General features: G+C 43.9%; 1 long non-coding RNA gene across 1 annotated transcript in view; it reads left to right on the top strand.

Annotated features, from left to right (window-relative positions):
* LOC142589809 (uncharacterized) overlaps window positions 1–24,120 on the top strand; it is a 57,902-nt gene extending 33,782 nt beyond the window's left edge. Inside the window, exons 3-5 of the long non-coding RNA XR_012829965.1 lie at window positions 504–666; window positions 13,663–13,783; window positions 23,906–24,120. This is a non-coding gene — a long non-coding RNA (uncharacterized LOC142589809). The remainder of the gene's footprint in view (window positions 1–503; window positions 667–13,662; window positions 13,784–23,905) is intronic.
* Window positions 24,121–25,278: the final 1,158 nt, after the last annotated feature.

The following is a 25,278-nucleotide window of genomic DNA, read 5'->3' as shown; positions in this document are numbered from 1 at the left end:
TGACTAATTCGTGCCGTTATAAATACTGGTGACGTCGCCACTGCTTTCACGGTCGTAACACACACACAAAACAGAGAAAAGCTACAATAACAATAAAAAAAATAAAAAAATGCTCTGCTGAAATTTGATGTGGCGGCATTCCGGCTCACTGCATACGATCGCTTTGAAGGGATCATGCGGCTTCCTGGCAAGTCATGTACACACCGTTTAGTACACGGATTCAATTTATTTGGGACCAGAAAAGCGATGGGTAGACACGCATAAGCTTGGAATACCAAGGAAGCAAAAGGGAAGTAACAGCTGAGTCAAAGAATGCTTACGCATTAGTAGACAATTCCCAAAATTTACGTCGCATTCTTTTTTCATGAGCAAGAACTCCTGTTTCTTGTATGTTACCCCCTGCGTATGAAACTGCAATTTAGGTATATTTCGCTTTGATAACAGTACCGAACAATGATCTTACGGTTACGAAACTCATTGCTGTGTTTCTTGTTTTTTTATAGGTGGAAGTTCAGCCGTGCGCTTAAAGATTTAACGACATAACCATGGTTTACATTGCCCTGGTGCTGTCTCTAGTTCTCTTTCCTGTATGTATGACGAAGAGTCTACGTGAAGTAGAAGCAAGATCGCCAGAGTCAGACCACATACGTGTGTCCATAAAGGATGGTATGTAAGTTTTCCATAAACCTCCGTAAACTCGTTGTGCCCTTAGTGCTGGTCTCACACAAGGTAAATCGCATGATGCGCTCAAGTTTTGGAAGCAAACTTCGCAACATGTATTAAATGTACGGTATGCAATATTGTGTTAACGGAGAACTAGCAGAGCTCACAAATATGAGTTGAAACAATCGAAACAAAAGAGCGCATGTCCTTTTGAAGTTATGTAGCAAGATCTAGGACAAAGAGCAACATTTCTTTAAAGATAGAGCGGCAGTTATCTGAATGTCAGCCTTACACCTAGGTGGCGTACTACAGTGTCTGTAACTTGCACGTACGCTGAGCAAGCGTCACTCCTCCATAAAGGCACGTCTAAATCGGGAATCTTTCTCTCGCTTTAATCAGCCGAATATCCTAGACGATGAAATTGCGCTTATTTTGCTGCATGGGCTCTGCCTATAGCAAAACTCGCGAGGTCACTTCCGGCATTGTTGCTTCGTATTCATGGCTAGTCCAACAGCATTTGGTATAGTGTGTGTGGGTCCAAAAAAGATGAAATGCACTGCACATGCAACAAATCTACACTGTCTATTACGTCGGCAAGTAGTGTGCAGAGCTGAAATAAAAAGAAAGATTTGAATATCATTCCTGTCTACACAGGCTTAGCGTCGAGAAAGACACGCCCTGCAGCTGAAACGACGGCATGCTTAGTAAACAACACCCCGGTCATCGACGTCAAAGCTACAGCGCTTGCACGGATGCTCAAGGCGTCGGTCGCAGATACTATTTCCGTCGCGCCACACCTACATACACAGAGTTCACGATGATCAGCGTTCTTGCTTAGCAGACTAAATAACTTTAGTATGGGCCAGAATGATCACGTTAATTCTCTCTAGCAGAACAGTACAGAGAGCGAAATGCTACGTACACCCGGTCAACGCCCGAATAAGCTTAGAGGAACATTGGGCACACACACGCACACTTCTTCTGCAGCTATAATATAGCAACTAACGTTTATGTTCTGTACAGTACACTGGATTCGCACACTTTTCACACGGAATACGGCGTAAATTCACAAATCAACAGCCTACACATCCGCGAGGAACGGTGCCCTCTGGCATGCTTGGGAAATTTTGCGAAATAATGGCTAACCATACGTTTATAACAAAGAGCAACTGCAGTCTTTATCCGTTCTGTTCACTCGTAATCCCTAGTTCCTCGACTGGGCTTCTCTTTCTTTGGCACCCATTCTGGAACTCTAATGGTTCACCGGTCATCTAGCCTAGGCATTACATGGCCTGCCTTGCTCCATTTATCTCTGATTATCTCAACTAGAATATCGGCTTTACCCGTTTGCTCTCTGGTTCAAACCACCCTCTTCCTGTGGCTTAGCATCACGCCTAACATTTTTCGTTCCATCGCTCTTTTCGCGGTCCTTAACTTGTTTTCGAGCTTTTATAACCTCCAAGTTCTCGCCCCATATGTTAGCATCCCAGGAATGAAATGATTGTACACTTTTCTTTTGCACAACAGTCGTAAGCTCCCAGCCAGCATTTGGTAATGCCAGCCGTATGCGCTCCAACTTATTTCTTCTTTCTTCTGTAAATTTCCTTCCCATGATCAGGATACCCTGTGAGTGTCTCACAGAGATAAACTTACGTCTGTACAGATTCCGGAGGCAGACTGGCGATCCTGAATTCTTGTTTCCTTGCCAGGCTGTTGAACATTGAATTTGTCTTCTAATTATTAATCTTCAACCCCACTCTTTCACTTTCTCAATCGAGGTCGTCAATAATATGTTTCAATTCATCCACAGACTTGCTGAACAGGACAATGTTACCTACAAACTGAAGGCTGCTGAGGTATTCGCCGTTGATCCTCTCTCCTAAGCCTTTCCAGTCGAACAGCTTGTATACTTCTGAGCATGCAGTGAATATAATTAGAAAGATTGCGTCGCCTTGCCTAACTTCTTTCTTTGAGCCGATGCATATGTGCCGGTGCATATATGCATGAGCTGTTTTTTAGGGCGCGGATACTGTTCGGCGTGACGCGGAGGCGCGCCACGCGCGGCGTATCGGAGGACGGTGATTTTAACAGGGCGGTACATAAGGAGATTGCTAAAAAGAAAAAAAAAATGGTGCATACATCAACATCTAGTAGCCACAGCTTACACAATAGATGCAAACTATCAAGGGCACAAAAAATATTCATAAAATAAAATTATCAATGTCTGCGTTATGGGGGTTCCGTTTAGGAATACTTAACACCATTGTTCAGAGGAAACTAACGACAACAGGATACAAGCAGGTGCAGTTCACTTCAACACAATTCAGTTAGTAAGTTCTTGTTCTAACTGTGAAGAAAACGATGACAACGAGGGTTCTGAATCAATTGCATTAGTTAGCGTACTCAGACAACTACGGGGCGAGGAAAGAATGAACACTTAATAATTAAAGCAGCTATTGCGCGTACGAAAAGGGGTCGTAGTAAGGTGGTGTTTCTGCCTAGTGTAGTAGCCAGAAGAAACATCAGCTATATTAACTTTATAATGGTCAATAATTCATTGATATAAGAACTTAATTCTGGAACAACTGTGCCTCAAGAATAAGGGCGTAAGTTTAGCTCTGTTTAAAAGGTCTGTAACTGAAGTCTTTGAAAGAGTGTTTTATATAAAATGCGCCGCTTGTCTTTGCACATTTTCTAGTTTTTTAATAATAAAATTAGTAAAAGGGTCGCACATGATCACGGCGTAATCTAACGATGCTAATACAAATGATTTGTACGGCAAAAGGCGGACATAAGGGGTTGAAATCTTGAGAGCACGCCGAAGCAAAACAAGTTTATAATTTGCATTTGCTGCTATGCGTCTTGTGTGCTTGTTCAAGCTCAGATCATTCGATATATAAAGCCATATGTAGTTATAATTAGTTACTTCAGAAAGAAATATATCATTAACATTCTGCCTAAAATGCAAATGAAATTTCTTATAAGCAAACATGATGAAGAGAGTTTTATCTGAGTTATTAACGATTTGCTATTCTTCGCACCTGGAGGCATCTTATGAAATGCTTAATTAAACAGCAACTGATCGAATGTAGTATAAACCTCAGAATATAAAATACAATCATCTCCATAAAGAAGCTTGGCCTTAACACGAATTTGTGTCACAATATCACTGCAAACAAAACAAACAACACAGAACTGAGTACTGAGCCCCCCGGACAGCAGAATCGACCTGCATATGTTTTGAACAATCGCGGAAAGAAACAAAGTGTTCTCTTTTAGTTAGGTATGAAGAAAGCCAAACCATCAAAATTTTACTGTTAATAACCTTCTCTAATGAAGAGTAATTTTTTGTGTGAGATCTTATCAAAGACTTTGGATAAATTAATGAAAAATAGCATCCATTTGTGTGCCATAGCTAAAGGATTTCGTAAAATCATGTATGGTTTCAACCAACTGTGTGCAGGTTGAAAAACGTTTTCTGAATCCGCGCTGATACCTAGTTAAAAGTCGTGTTTATCAAGAAATTCAAGAATGTGATTGTGTATTATATGTTCCATTATTTTGCAAGATGTCCAAGTTAATGAACTTGGTTGATAGTTCTCAACGTGGCTCTTGCTTCCTTTTTTATGTATTGGTTTAATTCTGGCCGTTACCTAATCGTGTGGCAGTTCACCCTCGCGTAATGATTTGCGAAATAAAACACATAGATACTTAGAGGCCCATTCTGCATATCTTTTTAAAAACGCATTAAAGATGCCATCATGCCCAGTCGATTTCTGCGCATCAAGCTTTAGTAACATGTTTATTATGCCACTCGCTGAGATAACATCTGATATAGGGGGTAAGGAGACACCTAGAGTTGGCAAGATACCATTGTCTGTTGTGTAACAGGCTAAAACTGTTCATCAAAAAGCTTCGCAATGAACTCTGAATCACTTATCTCTTAACTATTATCATCAACGATTTCACATTCACTGGACTTTGGGGAAATCCTTCTCCGAAACTTGTCAGAGGAGGAGGTTATGAAATTTGGTAACGACTCACCAAAGTAACGGCGTATATATGTAGTCACATGCATTTTATTTGATATGTTCATTCTTTAATTTTTTCTTGGTAACTTGAAGCAGTAGAACAAGTCTTCCTTTTCTTTTTAATCTTTTTACCGGCCCTCTACAAAACATCTGATGCTTTCATTTACAGTATTCTTATAGTTGGTCATCAATATGTCATCCAAATCACCCGAATGAAAACAAAGCATATCAAGTACTATTTCATCATCAGCTTTACAAAAGTTACGAGAAGTAGGCACTTTAGATTTTTCATTGACAGAAACGTTCATAGGTTTAACAGAACAACATTGTGGTAGGAAATACCGGGGACTATGCCGCAAACACATTTATGACTAATATTTCCTGAAATAAAGAAGAGATCTGGAATTGATTTGGAACTGCCCTGGACCCTTGTGTAACTTCCAACTTCATGTAGTAGGCCGTACACAAAAGCAATGTCCATCACTGCCTTGGCAGAAGCATCACAATGGCTAATGTCCGACATCGTTGACCAATTAACAGTTGGCAGAATAAAGTTTCCTGTCAAATAACCCGATCATCAGGCTTCGCATTTGTTGCCATATAATTTTTCAGTTAATTCGTTATATTGACGCATCAGCGAGGAGGCCTGTATATAGCTCCCAACACATTTCTAATGCTATCACGGATGACCTAGCGAAAGATGCATTCAGTGTTAGGCACATCAGGCACTTTTATTAGGTTGATCATTTTCGCCAACAGAATACACACACCGCCTCTCTTTGAGCTGCGGTATTTTCTATATGCGCTGAAACCAGGTGTGTCTCTTAGGACAGCTATATCAGGATTTTGTGGCAGTAGAAGGCCCTCTAGCACAACAGCTCTATACACAACGCTTTATCAATTGATAATGGGGATCTTCAGCGAAGAATAGGGTGGCATGTTTCTTCAATCCCTGTTTTTGTTCCTAATGCGTCAACGGGACGCGTTCGTGTCATCCCACATGTACGTGACATCATCAGTTGTTAGTTTGTCAAACGAGAGCTTGAATATCGCGCCTTTGGCCCGTTTTGGCATAATTGTCTTTAAATATTTAGAATTCGCTTTGAAAAGTCCTCAGGAATAGATAGGTCACTGTGCTTCAGTTTATCGGCGGCCTTCAGAACGATACTTTTTCTCGATGGTCCCAACATTTTATCAGAACAGGTCGCACTATATTTTCTGCCTTCCAACCCTGTCTGCGAATTATTTCTATACTTTTAGAGCGCAGCTCTTTGGCGTCCGTTCCTGGGTTTCGCGTCGTCGTCGGCGTTGTCGTCGGCCTCGTAACCAGCTCCGCCCCCCTTTCATCCCCCCAGCGCTAGCAGCGACCGACTGATACCGCTGGATGCCGCTGACGCCGCTAATGAGTCAAGATAACGTGACTGCATAGAACACCGTCGCCGCGATGCAGAAAGAGGAGGAAAGGGTCCCCCCCCCCTGTTCTTGTGTGGCGGATAGGGTGCTCTTCAGTTGCCGACGCGCCGGTTATTTCACGTAGGCCCCGGCACGTCGACGAATACGTGACCACCTTCCCACGGCTAGACCTGGTTCTTAGCGCTGCGGAAGCGAGGGTATCATATTGTTTGTGTCGGCATCGGCGGCGTTGTCCCTGAAACCAACTCCGCAGCTGGGGTTGACTCACTATCGGCGTCAGCGGCATCAGTCAGTCGCTGCTATCTCTTCCCTCCTCCCTTTATCGTGTTGTCCGCTTGCTGCGCGCGCTTCTGCCCCCATCGTTTGCCGCTGGGTGTACACGCCGCCCCCCTCCCCCCTCTTCCTGCGAGTCTCCGGTTGTCAAAGCGCCGGCTCGAACTTAATTCCTTTCTTCGCTCCTCCTCCAATGCAACCCCTGTGCGGTGGCAATCAGAGAGCCAGATCGGTGGCGGCGGATCTGTATATGTGCACCGCCCGAGCCGAAATTGCCGCTGCCGTTCGCCCTGTGCGGTGGCAATCAGAGAGCCAGATCGGTGGCGGCTTGACATAAAGACAAACACCAATTTCCTAACACTTATGCGGGAGAACATCCCGTTCCTCTCGCTCGTAACGCGTCCCACGGCTGTGACAACCTCGAGAGGCACTTGTATAGATCTCGTCTTTGAGAATCAAGCATTGGTGTACCAAGTCGAACATATATCAGTCTATTTCTCCGACCACAAAGCTTCCTTCATGACTGTCAAGAACTGTTAGTGGAGTCTTTGTTAAAGGAATACGTGTGAAAAATAAAAAAAATTCTGTGATAGCGCATACATGTGTTGCTCGATTTCTTTGCCTCAATCTATCGAAAAGGTGAAACAGCTTATTTGCTGCGCTCAAATTTCGCATTAGGAAGTAACGTAATCGTCGGTAATTTTTTTTTGCTTATACGTTCAGTTTGTGTTGAAATACTTCATCGCTTACTATCCTTGCGAGCGTTTCTGTAGACTCGGTGCATCGCTCAATTAGAGCATATATTATTAAGTTATTTCTTCGTCCTCCGTTCTTGTTCAAGCGATGTAAGCTGTTTTGACATGTTTGCATTAGTTGCCTCAATTTTCTTTAGTCTGCTTGTCAGCGCGGCCACTCTTGACAGTTGTTTTAGCAATTCCATCCATTGGATCTGTTAGAGAAGATATTTTTCGTCTATTGTCTGTTCGGGAGACCGGAATAACATCAATAGCAGACTTCATTTTACTTTGGCCTGCAAGCAAGTCACGCAGCATTTCCCTTTCCGTAGGGCCTAGATTTGGTTATGTATAAAATGTTGAATGAACTGCATGAGCGATATGAAAAAAAAAGCTAGTTTGCGGGGACAAAGTAGGCAGGGCAGCAGCAGCAGAAAGCGGTCATCACTTTCGAAGTTATCAGGAAGATAAAGGCCAGTTTATATATATATATATATATATATATATATATATATATATATATATATATATATATATATGGGTGCGTGTGTGTATCGGATGTCCCAGTTAACTTCGACCAAGATTTAAAAAGAACCCGTAATAAACCCATAATAATAAAAGAATAAAAGAATAATAAAAAGAACCCATAAAAGAGCCCTTAATTTCTCTGGTCGTATTCGAGTGCTGATTGCCATGTTATCGGTTGTTAACGAAACTTGTTCTCAAGCCTCTACATTTATTAAGGCAGCTATTCGCGTGCGTACCATGCACACGCACGTTTATCTCTCCTTCCGTTTCTCTACCGCGGTAGCGCTTTTGAACCACGGCGCTGCAATTTTGCTTCAATATTATTCCTTTTTTTCTCCTCCCTTAAACTCGTTCTCTTTACTACAGCACAAACAAAGGAACAGCCCTCGCTCGCATTCGATCCCATAAATGAGAAAAAGTAACATTATATATATATATATATATATATATATATATATATATATATCAGTCATAGCACTCGTAGTACAGCCCTTTGAGCCGGTCACTTTTTGACAGTAGTTCTATTAGGGTTATTATATTTACACGAAGATATTTCGATCTCGTGAGCAGCAGTCCTTGGGATAGTTACACGGGCTATCTTCCCACGCTAAGCGTGGCGCGCTTGCGCCTGCTTAAGCTTATCCTAGGCTCTAGAGCCCCTCAAGTTCCCTCTCATTGACGAGCGGCCATTTTTTCCAAGACAGTATGCGTTCCAACCCCTCGGAAAATCGACTCTCAAAGACAAAATCAGTCTCTTTCCATGTAAATACGAAGCTCTGGACAGGAGCTATGGCGCTTCAATGTAACCTGGGGCCTGACGGACCAACCGACTGAGCTATCTCTCCGGGTAACATCCAAGGGTCACGAGTTCGAATCCCCTGTTCTCTTCCTTTCTTCTTGTTTTCTTCCTTCCCGCCCCCTTTTTTAAAATCTATTTTCTTCTAGTTTGTCACTATACGACGGAATAGCATATATTCGCCACGATCGTCCACAAGGGGACCCTATTAAAAAAAAGAAAAAGGAAAAAAGAACTCCTTTATTATGTATGGCCACTCATGTGCAGGTCATAAACTGCCAGGTTTCTCCAGTTGAGTGCCATCTGTGCGGTTTAACCGAGCTCAAATTGGTCGACCTTGGCTGGTCGAAGAAGGCACCACTGTAGGCTAAATGAGGCGTACAACTCCTGCGGTGGCGAAGACGCAGAGTATCCGCCTCGCGAGCAAGAGGACGTGGTTCGAATCCAGGAGCCGCGCAATTTTTTACTAAAAAAATACCGCGTGTTGAGAAAATTGCATAAAGAGGCCTGGAGTGCGGCCTGATCCCGGCGACCAGAACCGGTAACGCACTCTCTCACCAGAGCAGGATTGGCGACCATGGTGCAGTACTTGGCCACAACCAGCTATATGAATACAACAATGAAACCCCGGCCCTCAGTCCCCAGCAGCGGCGAAGCAACTGACCAAGGCGGCGGTCAGATCTGTGACGCAGAAGAGGGTGCTAAGAATCCCTGGCTCCGGAGAGGCCGCTATTGGAATCTGAACATGGCAAAGTTGAACGTTAGAACGTTATCTAGTGAGGCGAGTCTAGCAGTGTTATTGGAGAAATAAGAGGGTAGTAAATGGGATATAATAGGCCTCGGTGAGGTTAGGAGGACAAAAGAGGCACTTGCTAAAAAGCGGGCACGTCCTGTGCTACCGGGGCTAGGATTCGGAGAGACGAGAACTAAGATTCGGATTCCTGATTAATATGGATATAGCGGGTAACATACAGGGATTCTATAGCATTAACGAGAGGGTGGCAGGTCTTGTTGTGAAACTTATTATGAGGTACAGATTGTCCCTACGGAGGTACGCCCCTACATCCAGTTATGATGACCAGGAAGTCGAAAGCTTTTATGAAGACGTGGAATCGGCGATGTGTAAAGTCAAAACAAAATACACTATACTGATGGGCGACTTCAATGCCAGGGTAGGCAAGAAAGCAGGTTGGAGACAAGTCCGTGAGGGAATATGGCATAGGCTCGAGGAAGAGCAGGGGACATTTATTAGTAGAGTTTGCAGAACAGAATAATATGCGGATAATGAATACCTTCTTCGGCAAGCGGGATAAGCGAAAGTGGACGTGGAGGAGCCCAAAGGGCGAGACTAGAAATGAAATAGACTTCATACTCTGCGCTGGCATTATACAAGATGTGGACGTGCTCGGCAAGGGGAGCTGCAGTGACCATAGGATGGTAAGAACTGGAATTAGGCTAGACTTGAGGAGGGAACGGAAGAAACTGGTACACAAGAAGCCGATCAATGAGTTAGCGGTAAGAGGGAAACTAGAGGAATTCCGGATCAAGCCACAGAACAGGTATTCGGCTTTAACTCCGGAAGAGGACCTTAGTGTTGAAGCAATGAACCACAATCTCATTGGCATCATTAAGTAGTGTGCAATAAAATTCGGTGGTAACTCCGTTAGACAGGATACTAGTAATCTATCGCAGGAGGAGATAAATCTGATCAAGAAACGCCAATGTATGAAAGCCTCTAACCCGACAGCTAGAATAGAACTGGCAGAACTTTCTGAGTTAATCAACAAGCGTAAGACAGCTGACATAAGGAACTATAATATGGATAGAATTGAACATGCTCTCAGGAACGGAGGAGGCCTAAAAGCAGTAAAGAAGAAACTAGGAGTAGGCAAGAATCAGACGTATGCGTTAAGAGACAAAGCCGGCAATATCATTACTAATATGGATGAGATACTTCAAGTGGCTGAGGAGTTCTATAGAGATTTATACAGCACCAGTAGCACCCACGACGATAATGTGAGAGAGAATAGTCTAGAGGAATTTGAAATCGCTGAAGTGACGCCGGAAGAAGTAAAGAACGCCTTGGGAGCTATGCAAAGGGGGAAGGCAGCTGGGGAGGATCAGGTAACAGCAGATTTGTTGAAGGACGGTGGGAACATAGTTCTAGAAAGACTGGCCACCCTATATACACAATTCCTCGTGACCTCGAGCGTACCAGAATCTTGGAAGGACGCTAACATAATCCGAATCCATAAGAAAGGGGACGCCGAAGGCTTGAATATTTATAGGCCAATCAGCGTATTGTCCGTTGCCCACAAAGTATTTCCTAAGGTAATCGCAAATAAAATCAGGAACACCTTAGACTTCTGTCAGCCAAAGGACCAGGCAGGATTCCGTAAAGGCTACTCAACAATAGACCATATTCATACTATCAATCAGGTGATAAAGAAATGTACGGAATATAACCAACCCTTATATATAGCTTTCCTTGATTACGAAAAAGCGTTTGATTCAGTCGAAACCGCAGTAGTCATGGAGGCAGTACGTAATCAGGGTGTAGACGAGCCATATGTAAAAATACTGAAAGATATCTATAGCAGCTCCACAGCCACCGTAGTCCTCCATAAAGAAAGCAACAAAATCCCAATAAAGAAAGGCGGCAGACAGGGAGATACGATCTCTGATAAGCTATTCACAGCGTGTTTACAGGAGGTATTCAGAGACCTGGAGTGGGAAGAATTGGGGATAAAAGTTGATGGAGAATAGCTTAGTAACTTGCGATTCGCTGATGATATTGCCTTGATTAGTAACTCAGGAGACCAATTGCAATGCATGCCCATTAGCTGGAGAGGCAAAGCAGAAGGGTGGCTCTAAAATTAATCTGTAGAAAACTAAAGTAATGTTTAACAGTCTCGGAAGAGAACAGCAGTTTACAATAGGTATCGAGGCACTTGAAGTGGTAAGGGAATACATCTACTTAGGGCAGGTAGTGACCACGGATCCGGATCACGAGACTGAAATAATCAGAAGAATAAGAATGGCCTGGGGTGCGTTTGACAGGCATTCTCAAATCATGAACAGCAGGTTGCCCCTATCCCTCAAGAGAAAATTGCTTAACAGCTGTGTCTTACCAGTAATCGCGTATGGGGCAGAAACCCGGAGGCTTACGAATAGGGTTCTGCTTAAATTGAGGACGACGCAACGAGCTATGGAAAGAAGAATGATGGGTGTAACGTTAAGGGATAGGAAAAGAGCAGATTCGGTGAGGGAATAAACGCGGGTTAATGACATCTTAGTTGAAATCAAGAAAACGAAATGGTGGGGGGGGTGCATCGGCAGGACATGTATTGAGGAGGGAAGATAACCGATGGTCATTAAGGGTTACGGACAGGATTTCAAGGGAAGGGAAGCGTAGCAGGGGGCGGCAGAAAGTTAGGTGGGCGGATGCCATTAAGAAGGTTGCAGGGACAACGTGGCCTCAATTAGTAGACGACCCGAGTAGTTGGAGAAGTACGGGAGAGGCCTGTGCGCTGCAGTGGGCGCAACCAGGCTGCCTGAGACCCCGCTATGGGGATTTGTCCAATATATTGGACATTCAGATATGAGACAGTACTCCTGTGACAAGGCTTTCATCCTCATAAAACCGCACTGTACAACTTATTGGACACCTGCTTGCGCCATCTATGCAGCATTGATGAAAATACATTGTTCAAATTCCCGCCGAAACAGTTTCACAATGGCGGCAATAAGCGGCGCGGCGTTTTACGGCAGCTGCCGGAGAAGTAAGCACTGTTTCTCGTATTTCGACCTGCTTTTAGGGCATATCTTTGATTTTATATTAAAGTTAATACAACAGCGTACGCGCAGAATACAAAATTTTAACTGTTCGCGCGCTTACCTCTTTTTACTCTGCCTTTGATTTCGCGTGTCCATTACGTTGGACACTAGGACTCAACCCGGTTATTTTGACCGCGCTTTTGCGATGGCCTTGTTATGAACAGCAGGCGAGTACTGTTGGCGTTTAGCGGCTTGTGGACGAAATCGCGTCGCTTTTTTTCTTCGGGGGACCGGCCTCGCGTGTCTGATGAATTAAGCCAATAACGTTTCTTTTTTCAATCCATGGCTTGGACCCGCAAGCCACCTACTGTCGCAGGTGGTCTCGTAAGGGAAAAACATATCAATATCCCTCTACCAGATATTGTTCGCATGTACAACTTCAACATGGGCGGTGTTGACAAGGCAGACCGAATGATAAGTTACTACATGATAAAAGCAGGCGTCAACAAGTGGACAATCAGAGCCATCTTTCACCTCTTCGACATTGCCCTCAACAACTTCCGGGTGCAGAACACGCAGGACATACGCTCCCTAAAGAAACAGCGGAAAGAAATACTCAAATATATGCAGTTGGACCAATCTGTTGCTGAGACTCTCATGGCTCAAGGGAAAAAGCAGGATGAAACGGAGAGTGAGAACGAAGCCGAGTCGCACCCGCCATCAAAGCTGGCTCGGCTGTCTCCTCGAGAACGCCAAGAGCACTACCCACTACTCAATACTTGCAGACACTGCAATAGCTGCCCGTTGCAGACTACAGGGCTGCGACATGAAAAGAAAGTTCTTTTGCATCAAATGTCGCCTGTTCTTCTGCATCACCAAGGACAAACAGGTGTTTTGAAATTGCCCACGGGAAGTGAACACAAGAGCAAAATTTTTTTTAAGCAGAGGAATGCTCTTCTTATGTACTTTATTGACTACTTTGCCTTTTGAGTTACTAAAATATTTTTGCACACGAGTTTTGCGTAATATCTGCGGTACGTCATTACGTGCGCGCTGGGTGAAGAAAGACTGGGTAGCATCCCAGTGTCCAATATATTGGACATCGCGCTGAGCTGAAATTATCACGGCTATTGAAAAAACATTTAACACTTTTCACCTTCATAACCATACTGATTTATTCTGAAAGTTTGGGAAAAATCTGTGCACCCAAATGCATCCCGGGTCTCAGGAGGATATATATATATATATATATATATATATATATATATATATATATATATATGTCTGTATGGGTGTGTGCGTGCGTGCGTGCGCGCGTGTGTCGACACAGTAAATGAAAAAGATTCTTGGCATGCATGTATTGGACAATTCTTACTACCGAAACCAATCGCAAGTTTATACTAGTGATTGTTCGGCACTTGAGTGAATTTTTTTTGTTTTTTTACAGGAGCGTGTCAGCACAACAGAAAAAGGATACCGATAAACAGCGAACTGAAATTGAAGGATCCCTGTGAGTCTTGGTATTGCGTGAAATCAAGCGCCAGTGAAGGACTCTTATACCAGACGCAGTAAGAAAAATGCCCGCTTTTATCTTTTTTAATTTTTTTTGTAGCAACAATTTTTTCGCAGTATACTCCAGCACCCACAGTGTCTGGGGTACTCTTATTACGTACCAAGGAAAGGTGTGTCACATATGCAAACAAATATAGGGAGGAAATGAAACTGGGTTTTGCGCCACTGCTAAATAAATGTTCCCTCCAAAAAATATACTGACTTTCGTGCAGCAGCAAAACAACATGGAAAGAGCTCTTGAAAGTCTCTTAATTATCTGATATCACAATGAGAACCCTTTCAATTTTGCGCGATAATTATCGCAGTGAAGACACTGGAGAAATCAAATCTCACTATGAATGGACACGGAAGAATTATCAAAGATTAATTCGCATACTCTTTATTTGGAGCGCTCTATCGAAGCATTTCGGACGCCTAAATATGCTGAAATAAAAAAAAACTAACTTCGTGGCTGAGATTTACTGTGGACGCTTTAATTCGATGTGCGTGGGTTTTGTTTTCTAATCAAGTGTTTTACAAATAGTTTGTGATATTGTAGGAGCCAACTTGTCTCAGTTTACTGTGCGAAGTGCCCGAAACAGTTATCCTCTCTTGGGAAGGCCTTGTACAGCGATGGTCAAGGAGCTCATAGCGCAACTCTTTTATTTGTTCCTATATACGGACAAAATTAAATAAGATATATTCCAGTTAAGTGTCACCATATTATATGATGTCGCGGTACACGACACATGTAAGTTTAACAGACTTCAGAAAAGGAAGGTTTGGGGGAAGGGGGGGTAAGGTAATGCGCCGGTATACCGCACCGAGTGCATGAAAAGCGTCGTCAAGTATTGTTGTTCTTTTCGTCATTTTTTTCATAATTTCATAAGCGAACAAGTGAGAATAAAACTAGCAACGCGGTTTGACGTATTGGCAGGTTTGGCATAAAATTTGCCTAGGAAGACATGGTAACACTATGTGGCAATACGAATAAATCTTTACTAGTGCGCACGAAAGGTGTGACACCAGCGCTTAACATACATTCATACATATAACAGGCAGCAATCAGAGCACGAAAGAATAACAAGCACTGCGCAGCATGCTATGCGCAACCTTACTTTAGTCTCGTGGGGAAAAAAAGGGACTTTTCGTGAAGCATATAACAAGATACGTCTTGTTTAAAATATATACAAAAATAAATATTCACTTCTGAAATGTGCGCACAAGAAAAAAAAACTGAGAAAATTACTGCAGGACTCATTTCGCGATGACTTTGGACAGTAATTTGATTAGCACTCGAGCAATATAGCGACACACCCTATTTCTGAAGCTACTTTACTTAATATCTCTAGTGATCATTGTGACGCGTCCGTTGCGTCGCCTATACGCAACATACACCGGTATTGCTCCAACTTTGCTATGACACTCTCTTGCCAAGGCCACCCATAATCATGGCGTCATGACGACTGCTGTATGACTTCGACGCAATGACGAAGACGAAATGCCCAAGGAATGACGTCAATAAAACGACAAAGTCGGTATTATGAATACGACATGACGATAATGAGATGACGATTCTTAAGCGATGACGATGATGTAATGTTAACAGCGTAACGACAACTTGACGAGGATAGGAGGCGAGAGTAAGTAAACTTTATAGAAAAGAGCACGCGAGTGTAGGTAGCTCTTCCCCTGTAGAGTGGGTGGTTCTCTCCGTCCAGGAGTCCAGCGGCCTTAGCTGCCCTTCTCGTTCGGTAGACCAGGTTGAGCTGGTCTGTCGAGTCGGACGTGGACAGCGCTGACTCCCATTGCCATGGGGTGGGGTGTATTACGGGTGGGAGCTGTGGTGTGCTTGCGCAAGCCCGTACCATGTGGTATAGCATTGCGCATTGATCGCAGTGTGGTCGTCTATAGGAATATAGCGCAGGGTGTATGTCGTGATAGAAACTCAAGTTAGGATATATGTTTCCTTGGAGGTTTCGCCATATTACGGCTTACGCACGCGTCAGAGCATTACGAGGTGGCAGTAGTGTTCTTCGTGAAAGGCGAGAGTGTTGTAGGACGTGCATGTAGGTTATTCGCATGGGCTCGGGGTAGAACTGCTCGGCGTGACCCTCTCGCGCCTCCCGGTGTGCATGCGCTCGGGCGTAGGCGTGTGCCTGCTGATTGCCGCGTAAGGATTCATGCCCCGGAGTCCACGCGATTAGTATTGGAGCTGGTACGCCCCATTCAGAATGCGATGTGCACCCCTGGAAATCTCGGCCCTGGAAAAATGTCTGCATACCCTCTGAGAGTCCGTCGGAACTATGACGCATCCCAGTGTGGTCTCATCACGATGGGTCATGCTATAGCTAGTTCCTCTGCCTCTTTAGCGCTGGCTCTGCAAACCGACGACGCATTTATTTCGGTCCCGTGATTGTCGACTACGCTGGTGACAAATGCGGTGTTTCTTTCGGTGCTGGCCGCGTCTACGTACAAGAAATTGGGTTGGTTCTCATACTTCCTTGCGAGCGCCAGCGGTCGGGCATGGCGCCGTCGGATGTGGAAGTTCCGGTGCATGCTTACTGGGAATTGGTGAGGCGTGCATAGTTTCCTGCATTCATGTTGCGATTTTTCTGAGTGCGCTGGTCTTCCATACAGAATATCCAAGACGTTTCAAGACGCATTGTCTAGCTATTCTGTGTTGTAACCTTTCCTTCTGGTTTACCAGGGGGGCCTCCATAATTTCAAGTGCGTCATTGTACACGCCTGCCTCCTCGAGATAATAAGTAGCCGTTGCGGTTGCGAGTCCAAGTGCTTGCTTGCACGCCTTGCGTATCAACCGGTCTAGTAGCTGCAATTACACATTGCTGAAATTTAAATATGGTGCCGAGCACGCAATGCGACTCGCAACCAGAGCCTGCACTAGTTGGATCAGGTGCTGTTCCTTGAGTCCCCTCTTCCTGCTGGTAATTCGTTGCATCATTCGCGAGATCTGCGTGGTCGTGTATTGTAGCTCTCTTTGGCGTATCCTCCGCCCGCGTCGTTCTGTAAGTGTAACACGAGGAAAAGAAGTCTGTCCACCTTAGGGATTTCTCTTAGGCTTATTCACAGGTGGACGGTTGGTGCCTGGGTTGTTGATCGACCTCGTGAGCGCCTCTAGATTATGAGAAGCTCCGACTTCTCCGGCGCGCGTTGCAGTCTTTATGTCTCCACGTATATTGCTACAATGTCCACTGCCTCCTACAATGCCTATTGCTGTTCTCCTATGGACCCTCCCACCATCCTTATCGTGATATTGCCTGCATACAAGGTATGTCTGATCTCCGGTATTTTCTCGAGTTCCGCTGGGGATTCCATCATGGCAACGTTAAAAAGTGTCAGCGACAGCATTGGTCCTTTTTGTGTTCCCCTATTAGATATGTATGTACTCTCCGTGACCTCATACTTCCCAGCCATATTGTGGCTGTATGATCTGTGAGAAAAGCCCTCGCGTAGTTGTAAGAACTTCGGCCGCTATTCGTGTCACTGAGATTTGTTAGTATGGCTTCGTGCCCCACGTTGTCAAAGGCCCCCTTTAGGTCTAGTGCAAGAATTGCTTTCGGGCAGAACGGCGTTACTGCTTTCAGCACTTCCTCTTTTAGCTGCAGAAGCATGGCTTGTGTTGATAAGTTGCGCCGAAAACCAAACATCATGTACGGCGTCAGTTGATGTTCTTCGATATGCGTCTGTAGCCTATCTAAGATCACGAGTTCCATAAGTTTGCTGAGCGAACACCTGAACGAAATGGGTCTTATGTTCTGCAGGCAGGGCGTTTTTCCCGGTTTTGGTATCATTGTAATCTCGGCATGCTTAATTTCCGGGGCAACGTCCTTCTGCTCCAGTGTATATGGGATAGTTCAAGTATTGCCTGCAAGGTTCGATCGTCCAGGTTACATAGCAACTTGTTGGTGATGCCGTCCTCGCCCGGAGTAGTGTTTCGAGGGAATCTTGCGATTGCTCGCGTCAGCTCACAGAGCGTTATGTCTCGGTCGAGCTCCCTGTTTTCCAGGCCGGCGTAATCAGCCGCAGTCAGTGCACCGAGTATCCGCTGGCCAATCTAACTACTTTGTAGGGCACACAATAGCTGATCGTTAGTGCCTCTGAAGTTATGTATGACTCAGCTCACCACGTGCTTGCTTCCTCTCTTGCTCTGGGTCAGATCTAGTCGATTTCTGAATATGGCCTAGGTCATCGCGTTGTCCAGTGTTCCTTGGAGGGAGTTAGAGAAGTGGTCCCAGTTCTGTCGTGGAAGTGGCTCTGCGTAACGCTCTGTCTCATCCGTTAACTTCGCTATGCGAATTGTAACTTACGGTTGTGCCGCTGCCTTCGCCATCTTCTCAGTAGACTGTGGGTTGCTTCCCACATGCGTAAAAAGCGCGGGTCTACTATCGGAATGTCCGTGGTGAGCGCACTCTCCTTGGAGTGTATGGCCACCGATTCCTGCAGTTCTTTAACCCAGCCCTCCAGATCACTCATGGCTTGGGCTTCTTGCGTTTCTGTTTCGCTCCAGAACTACGTCCAGTCCGTCATTTTGTGGAGCCAGAATAGCAAAACGATGCGTGCTTAACGGAACATGGCATGACGACGACGATTTACCAGCAGATGCATGATAGAAACGGTGCGGTAACAATGGAATGATGACTATAACGTGGCATCACTTACGCGGTATTCTTATCACTTATGCGGTATTTAGAAAGGGTGAACCTGACAGCTTTACGATGCATCGTTTCCATAGTGTAAATTTTAGTACACCTATAGGAATTTCACGAAATACCGGCCTATTCCAATTTTGATCGAATGAGTGAGTTATAAGCTAGTGTTCTAGCACTAAAAACTCAGTGCTATTCCACTCTGTGAAGAAGGATGACAAGCGAAGCTGTGTGTGTGGGCCCCTTAATGAGGAACTGCTTCTCCGCGCTGGTTGGCCCGACATTGCACTATATTCGGGATTGGCCCACGTAATAACATTTTATTCTAGTAGGGCCGCGTCCATCATGGCGCGTACTGGAGGGCACGAACGCAGCCGGCGTCTGACGGAGACACTCGAGGAGAATGCTTTAGTTATGTGTAGGCACACGGACATGATCCTGGAGGAACTAGCCCTTAACAGATTCGCTTTAAAAAAGAGCATGTTTTAGTTTATGGCTGAGAACCCTTATAAAATTTCTAGCAACATTTCTTGGACTGTCTTCAGACTATTGTTACTAGAACCTACCAACAGTCGATTGATGTCCTACCAACTGTCTTTATGCTGCCTAACAACGCTCTAGTAACACCCTAAAAACAATTGGCCACCAACTCCCGATAGAAACGTGTTCATAGAATGTCTTTAAGCTTCCTACGAATTTCATATGAAAATTTGTTTTAAAAATCCTAGTAACATTCCTTCAAAAGAAGAATGTTCATATATCTTCTTTCAACTTCCTACCAACCACCTACTAACAGTCTTTCAATTGATGAATGTTTGTAAACGTTCTGCCAACTTCCTACCAATCACCTATTAACATTTGTCTTTATACACCCTAGTAACATCGTGTCAACAGTTGGCCACCGTACTTGAATTGAAGCATGTTCATAGATGGTCCATAAACGTTTTAGCCACCGTCAACCAACACAAGTCTTTAGGTTCTGTAACGACATTGTGACAATATTTTACTTACAAGTGCTTAGGTACTTGCTACTGACGTTTTCTAGCCCCCTAGTAACATTTGTCAGTATGTGTGAACATGCTGGTAAAAGGCAGAATGCAACCCAGAAGGTACTTGTACATGGAAAACTGGTGCACGCTTGCAATAAAAGACGTTTATTCACACAAAAATATTGACACAACATAATGATAAATGTGATAGAAAAATTACTAAAAATAATAAATAAATAATGACTTTGTTGATTACTACATGGCACCTTTCGCATAATCTCTAGCAAGCATCGATGACAATGTATTTTTTACATTCAGAGCTGATGTCTCTGAGAATGTTTGCAGAGTGAACCCCGCGCAGAAACAAGATGGTCAGTGTTAACATCATTTTCAGGTTAGCACATCACGTATAATGGTATATAGAAAAACCTTTTATTAAGGTTGACATGAAAGTTCACATGAATGCGAAAATTGTAGCCGTCATCCCTGTTTACTTGCAAAGGAAATAGCAAGGGGGGGGGGAATGTTGCAGTGCATATCCTTTGCTGCGTTGTGATCACTACGTGTTATTAAAATTAGGAAAGTGTGCAAGGTCCTTTCCGCAAATAATGGAACAGCCTAAAACTATTCATAGAGCACCCAAAGTTGTGGCCTGAATAATTTCAGTTTCCCAAAATGTTTTCTTAACCAATTATCTGCATAAATTATTTACTCACTCAAAAATTCAATTAAATGGCTTACTCATTGCAAAACTTCTAGCTCGCACAATGCACACGGATGCAGAGAAGGTGGACACGCGAGCGCTTACTCAGAACTGTTTATTTTTGGAAAGACACAATGCGTAAAAGCGCCAGCTAGCTGCGCCGAGCATGTTCAAAACGAGTCGTCTATCTTTATATTAACAGATCACAAAGCTTGAAGCAGTATTAAAGAATACAAATTCTTTGTCAGTGATAGCATCCAATGGCTGACTGGTGCATATTTAAGCATTCCTTATTATATGGACCGCTTCTGTAATTTCAGGTCTTCGTTTATTTTTACTCGAAAACAAAACATCAGTGTCATAAAAGACCGCTTCACAGTGAGATAGGATGCAGTGTTTAGACAAGTGCGAATATTTCCTTTGACATTCACACTTGTCTAACCAGTGCAACCTATGTCATTGTGAACCGTGAAACTATACGCTCAATATTTCAGTACCTCTCATCCTGTACAGCCACGGTAGGAAAGAGGACAGCATGAGTTCATGATTAGACAATATTTACCGCACATTAAGTCATCGCAAGCTCTGTGGAAACGTAGTCTTTGTACGCTTCGTGCTTATAGCAAATTCAAGCGAACCGCATGACATGGCGTAGTTCAAGTAGGTAAGAAAACTTTTCTTAAAACATTTCACGTCTTACAGTTCGCTCTATAATAACCTGCCAAAATGCACCATAACAACCCGAAATCAAAATAACATCAAGATAATGTTTATGAAGAATGATAGAAAAGGACATGCCCTTTATTATAATTTGGAGGCATACAAAACTTCGGCACAGTGTTGCCTTGAGGAACAGCTGTTCGCTACTTGTGCAGTTTAAAACGCAGACAGTGCCACTATTAAATCGCTGTCACTTCACACGATGCTGCACCTGGCTGAGAAGTTGCAGAAACGTTCACATCACATAACGAAGAAAGCGCCGTGGGCTTCGCAACTACGTTGCCGGTTGGTTTTCATCGATGAATCAGCCACAGCACAACATAAGCATAAACAATAGCAAAAACAGCCAGATTCCTGTTACAATACGCGAATAAACACCTACATCGCTCCGACCGTACCCCGCCGGCGTCGCAAAGGAACTGATGGCGATTGCGAAGGTCTCCCTCTTTGGCTCGACTCCGCCCACTGTCAAATTGGTGCGCATGCGCGAGAGAGGCATGTGACATTCTTTCCATATACCCGCTTAACCTTGACCACCTCCGAACTAAAGCCCACTTTTACGCCGAACCATGCACCCTCCCCCCCACCCCTACCTTGCGAGGTTTGACGGACATCTAGACATTCGTTTCCTCTCGGTGACAGGTGTGGCAGGCCTTCGTTTGCTATCCCCTTCTGGGAACTGCGCTCAGAAGGAGGAGTGCAGTTCCCAGAATGGGATGTACGAGACTGAAAGAGAACCTGCCAAAACAGCCGGCTTAATTTTGTTCTGCATTTAGGGGCTGTATGATTTTATCTTTCGATACAATTATTGTTCTGAAAACCGACTTGTTTCCCCAAATGTAATGAAAATAGAAAAATAAGATCATATAGGGCAAATTATGCGGTTATTCTATTTTGCGCAAGAACAACCTTTAGCACATGCCGCTTTCAAAGATAAAAATACGCTTCATGGCACCCAGCGCAAAATAACTTTGAAGCCTATTGTAATAGTATTTTTATAGTTAAAGAGATGTTCGAGGCGTGGCGGCTATGACGTTACCAGTATTCAGACGCCAGAAGAACGGCAAAAGCATGGCGTTTGATATCCTTGCTCTTGGTATCCGGAATGACATATTCGCGAGTGTCATAAGGGCACCGCAAAACCTTGTCAGAGCTCAGAATTTTGTCGCCGTGTAAGGAAGCGAAAGCACTGAATATTAAGAGTGCATAATTATCTCTTTTTGATCTATTTTCTCACACAGCAAGCTACCATCGCCGTAAAGCAGATCAGTTGAGATATTTACTGTGCCTTCACTTTGATGCGACGTCCTATTAGTTTCCTTTAACTTACAGAAGCCGTCGGTAGGAGGCAGGGACGAAAGTGTGCATATAGCGACCCGAACAAAGATACCTTTTTTATACAGTCAGGATAATTTCATTCTTTGTCGCAGAAAGGTGTCAGTTGCAAAGAATTCAGCTCTTATTTCTAGTCAACCTGTGCGCTTACTCAGGTCAACACTCGCTCGCACTAAGCAGCAGCTGTATTTTGCAGCCTTTTGGAAATCTGAGCGGCAAGTTTCCAGCGCCCTGTTACCCTGGGTTTGGGCTCTTTTTCTTTTTAACAAATATCGTGACACTACTATGCTGACACGTTCCAGCTTAGGGCGTATTATATGTATCGCGGAGTGCACTGGCCTGATCATCTTGTTTCAAAGATAAATGGTGGCCTTGCAATAGCAGTGCGTGGTAAGGGCCGATTTACGCTCGAGCACCACGCCACACCACCGCCTGCCCGCATGCATGTGGTCGGGTGAAAATTTGCACATTTCGCAGACTGGTATACACATTGCGGTTTACACTGCATGTGCGAGCCCCGCATATACCAAAATTTCTGAACCAGTGTGCGAAATGCGCAGTTTTCCGCATGACTGCTCACGTGCGGCAAGCGGCCGGTGTCGCAGCTCAAGCGTTAATCGGCCGTTATTTAACCAGCCCTAAGACCGGGATAAAGCTGTGGAACGGGTGCGAGGCCTGCACAGTACTCCGCTATCACACCGTTCAGGTGGTTTTGCGCAAGAAATTTTCTCGAAGTGTGCTGACGTCCCCGCATGCTCACGTAGTCCAGTGGAAGCTTCAAAAAGATTAGTTGTAACAGTTTACGAACATATTTCCCTAAACATTTTAGTAGCACTCCGTCAGCAATTCGGGACTAACTTGTATTGGAACTGCGGTTTAAAAGAAAGAGCCTGATTCCTGAGTACGTGATATATCGGCATTAATGTGTGTTAGAAAAATTTATCAAAACGTTACTTCCCATATTAAATATTTTTCCGCCGAGCAGTACAAGCTGTGGATGTACTGAGGATACATGTGCTGCAGAGAAAAAGTATTTTGATGATGTACAGTGAAGCATTCTCTACATCAAATTAACGAGCCTTTTAACGGTGTATTAAAATACCATTTGTACAAATGTGAGAAGGAAATCTTTTAACGGTGTAATTAAAACATTCTTTATACAAAAGAAAGAAGGAAGTATTTTTACAGTGTATGAACAAATGTTACTGGAACGAAAATGTAAATACACTGTCAGTAAAGTAAATAGAAAGTTGGTAGAAGTTCTAACTAATGTTAATAGGCATTTTTGTAAGAGAAAGAAGGTTCAGCCAGCTGTTGGTTAAGTTTAGCTGAGGAAGAAAGGTTTCAGACTGAGTGCGGCAAGCATTTGTGGCAGATAATTCGTGCTGAAATAAATTTTTCGCATCTGATTATGTTGTAACATCGTCTATAAAGGACGCGTACTGTATTTGCGGGTTAGCTTTTTATTATGGCGGGGGGAGTAAAGGGACAAGCAAGGACAGTGTAAACAGCTGCTAAACAAAGTACAGTACACAGGCGTTCTCTTCCTTAGCTGCTTGTGTTTATTGGCTTTGATTGTGAGTTACTGTTACAAAGACCATAACACATTCTAAATATTGCTTGAAGATGAGCGAGTACAAGTTCAGTTGGAAAGCTAAGCCTAATTCTTAGTCTGTGTTTCGCATTGTTTCACTTCCTTTACCACGCCTAAACTTTTCACAGGTGTGTTACAGTAGGCGCAGCGCCTGGGAGCTCTGTTCAACCTGGTGGAAAGGGACCATTTCCTGAATGCTGCCCGAGACCCGGCTCTGGCAAATAGTTCGCAGGGCGTTGGAAACGTTGAATCTGGACGACGTACTTCTCAAGTTTGGATAGCATGCCGAAGCTCAGCTTAACAAACTATTTCCTGGCCTTTCTTTGGAGCTGTGCGTAATAAAAATTCATCCACTTTCTGAATTGCCAGTCTCTCTTTTGACTACTTTTCCTCGCCGAAAAAACATTTGTTCGACGAAAATAATCATAACCTTGCGTGAACGTGAGTAAGTTCATAAAATATATGCCGTAACAAGCTGCGATTGAACGTCAGCATACATTGAACAGCATCTTGACAGTTGTAACTGTCTACCTAGCCAATGAGCTGCAGTGAAATCATTGCGGGCGAGAACAAATAAAATGTTCTGCAACCATCTTCTAAACTGTTGTCGAGAACACACTTCCTCGTTGCGCTGCCTATCGACAACCAGAGGACTGGAATGGATGTTTGCAATGAAGGTTTCGGTCAATGTGACGCATTGCCGAGACAAAAAATTGTCTTAGTAAACAATGCGATGATGATGCGTTGTTCTTCTCCTACTCTTGCCGTCTGGAAAGCACAGTCAGATATGGCCTGCGCAGGTGGGTCAATGGGTTACTCCAGCTCAAAAAACGCAGAAGCTTATGTACGAAGAAAGAAAAGTTATATTCCCGTTGATTTACACAGCTTCATTACAAGGTTGAAATGCTACATTGGTTACAGTTATAAACAGACTTCTGTATATGTGTGGCAATGCAGGGACAAATCTAGGCCCTTAGTCTTGAATAATCTTGCGTGAACAGGCGAGTAATAATATGATATCAATTGAACAAGAAGTAATATCCATCGTTAAGTAATTTATATGTCAGGGCGATCATATAAACCAAGAAAATACGTACTGAAGTACCCATCACGATATTCCAAGAATGAAGTGGAAGCGAAATGCAGCACTAATCACAGATCACTTTGGGGCTGCAATAAATATGAGGTGTGCGAAGAATCTGTAAAGTATAATAGGGCCAGCGCGAACGTTCGCAACTGTCACTTTTCTTCAGATCAGATATCTTGTCGGGGTTGGGTGTAAAGCAAGGATTGCTGGTCAGCCGGCTTAGGGGGCCCAGGGTAAAACCGCAAATGAGGCAGAATGAGGCCCACTGTTGTGACGTTAGAAAAGGGCCGAGCGAAATTTCTTCTGAAAAAGCAAAACGGCCCAGAAACATGCATGAAAGTAAATGGGGGGCTATAAACACAAACTACTTTAACTAAGAAACATGTACAAAGAATAGAGGAATAGGTGAAGAAA

This window comes from Dermacentor variabilis, chromosome 8, assembly GCF_050947875.1.
Source record: "Dermacentor variabilis isolate Ectoservices chromosome 8, ASM5094787v1, whole genome shotgun sequence".
NCBI lineage: Eukaryota > Metazoa > Arthropoda > Arachnida > Ixodida > Ixodidae > Dermacentor > Dermacentor variabilis.
Note: the sequence above shows the minus strand (reverse complement) of the source record. Positions and strands in the feature narration are given on the sequence as shown.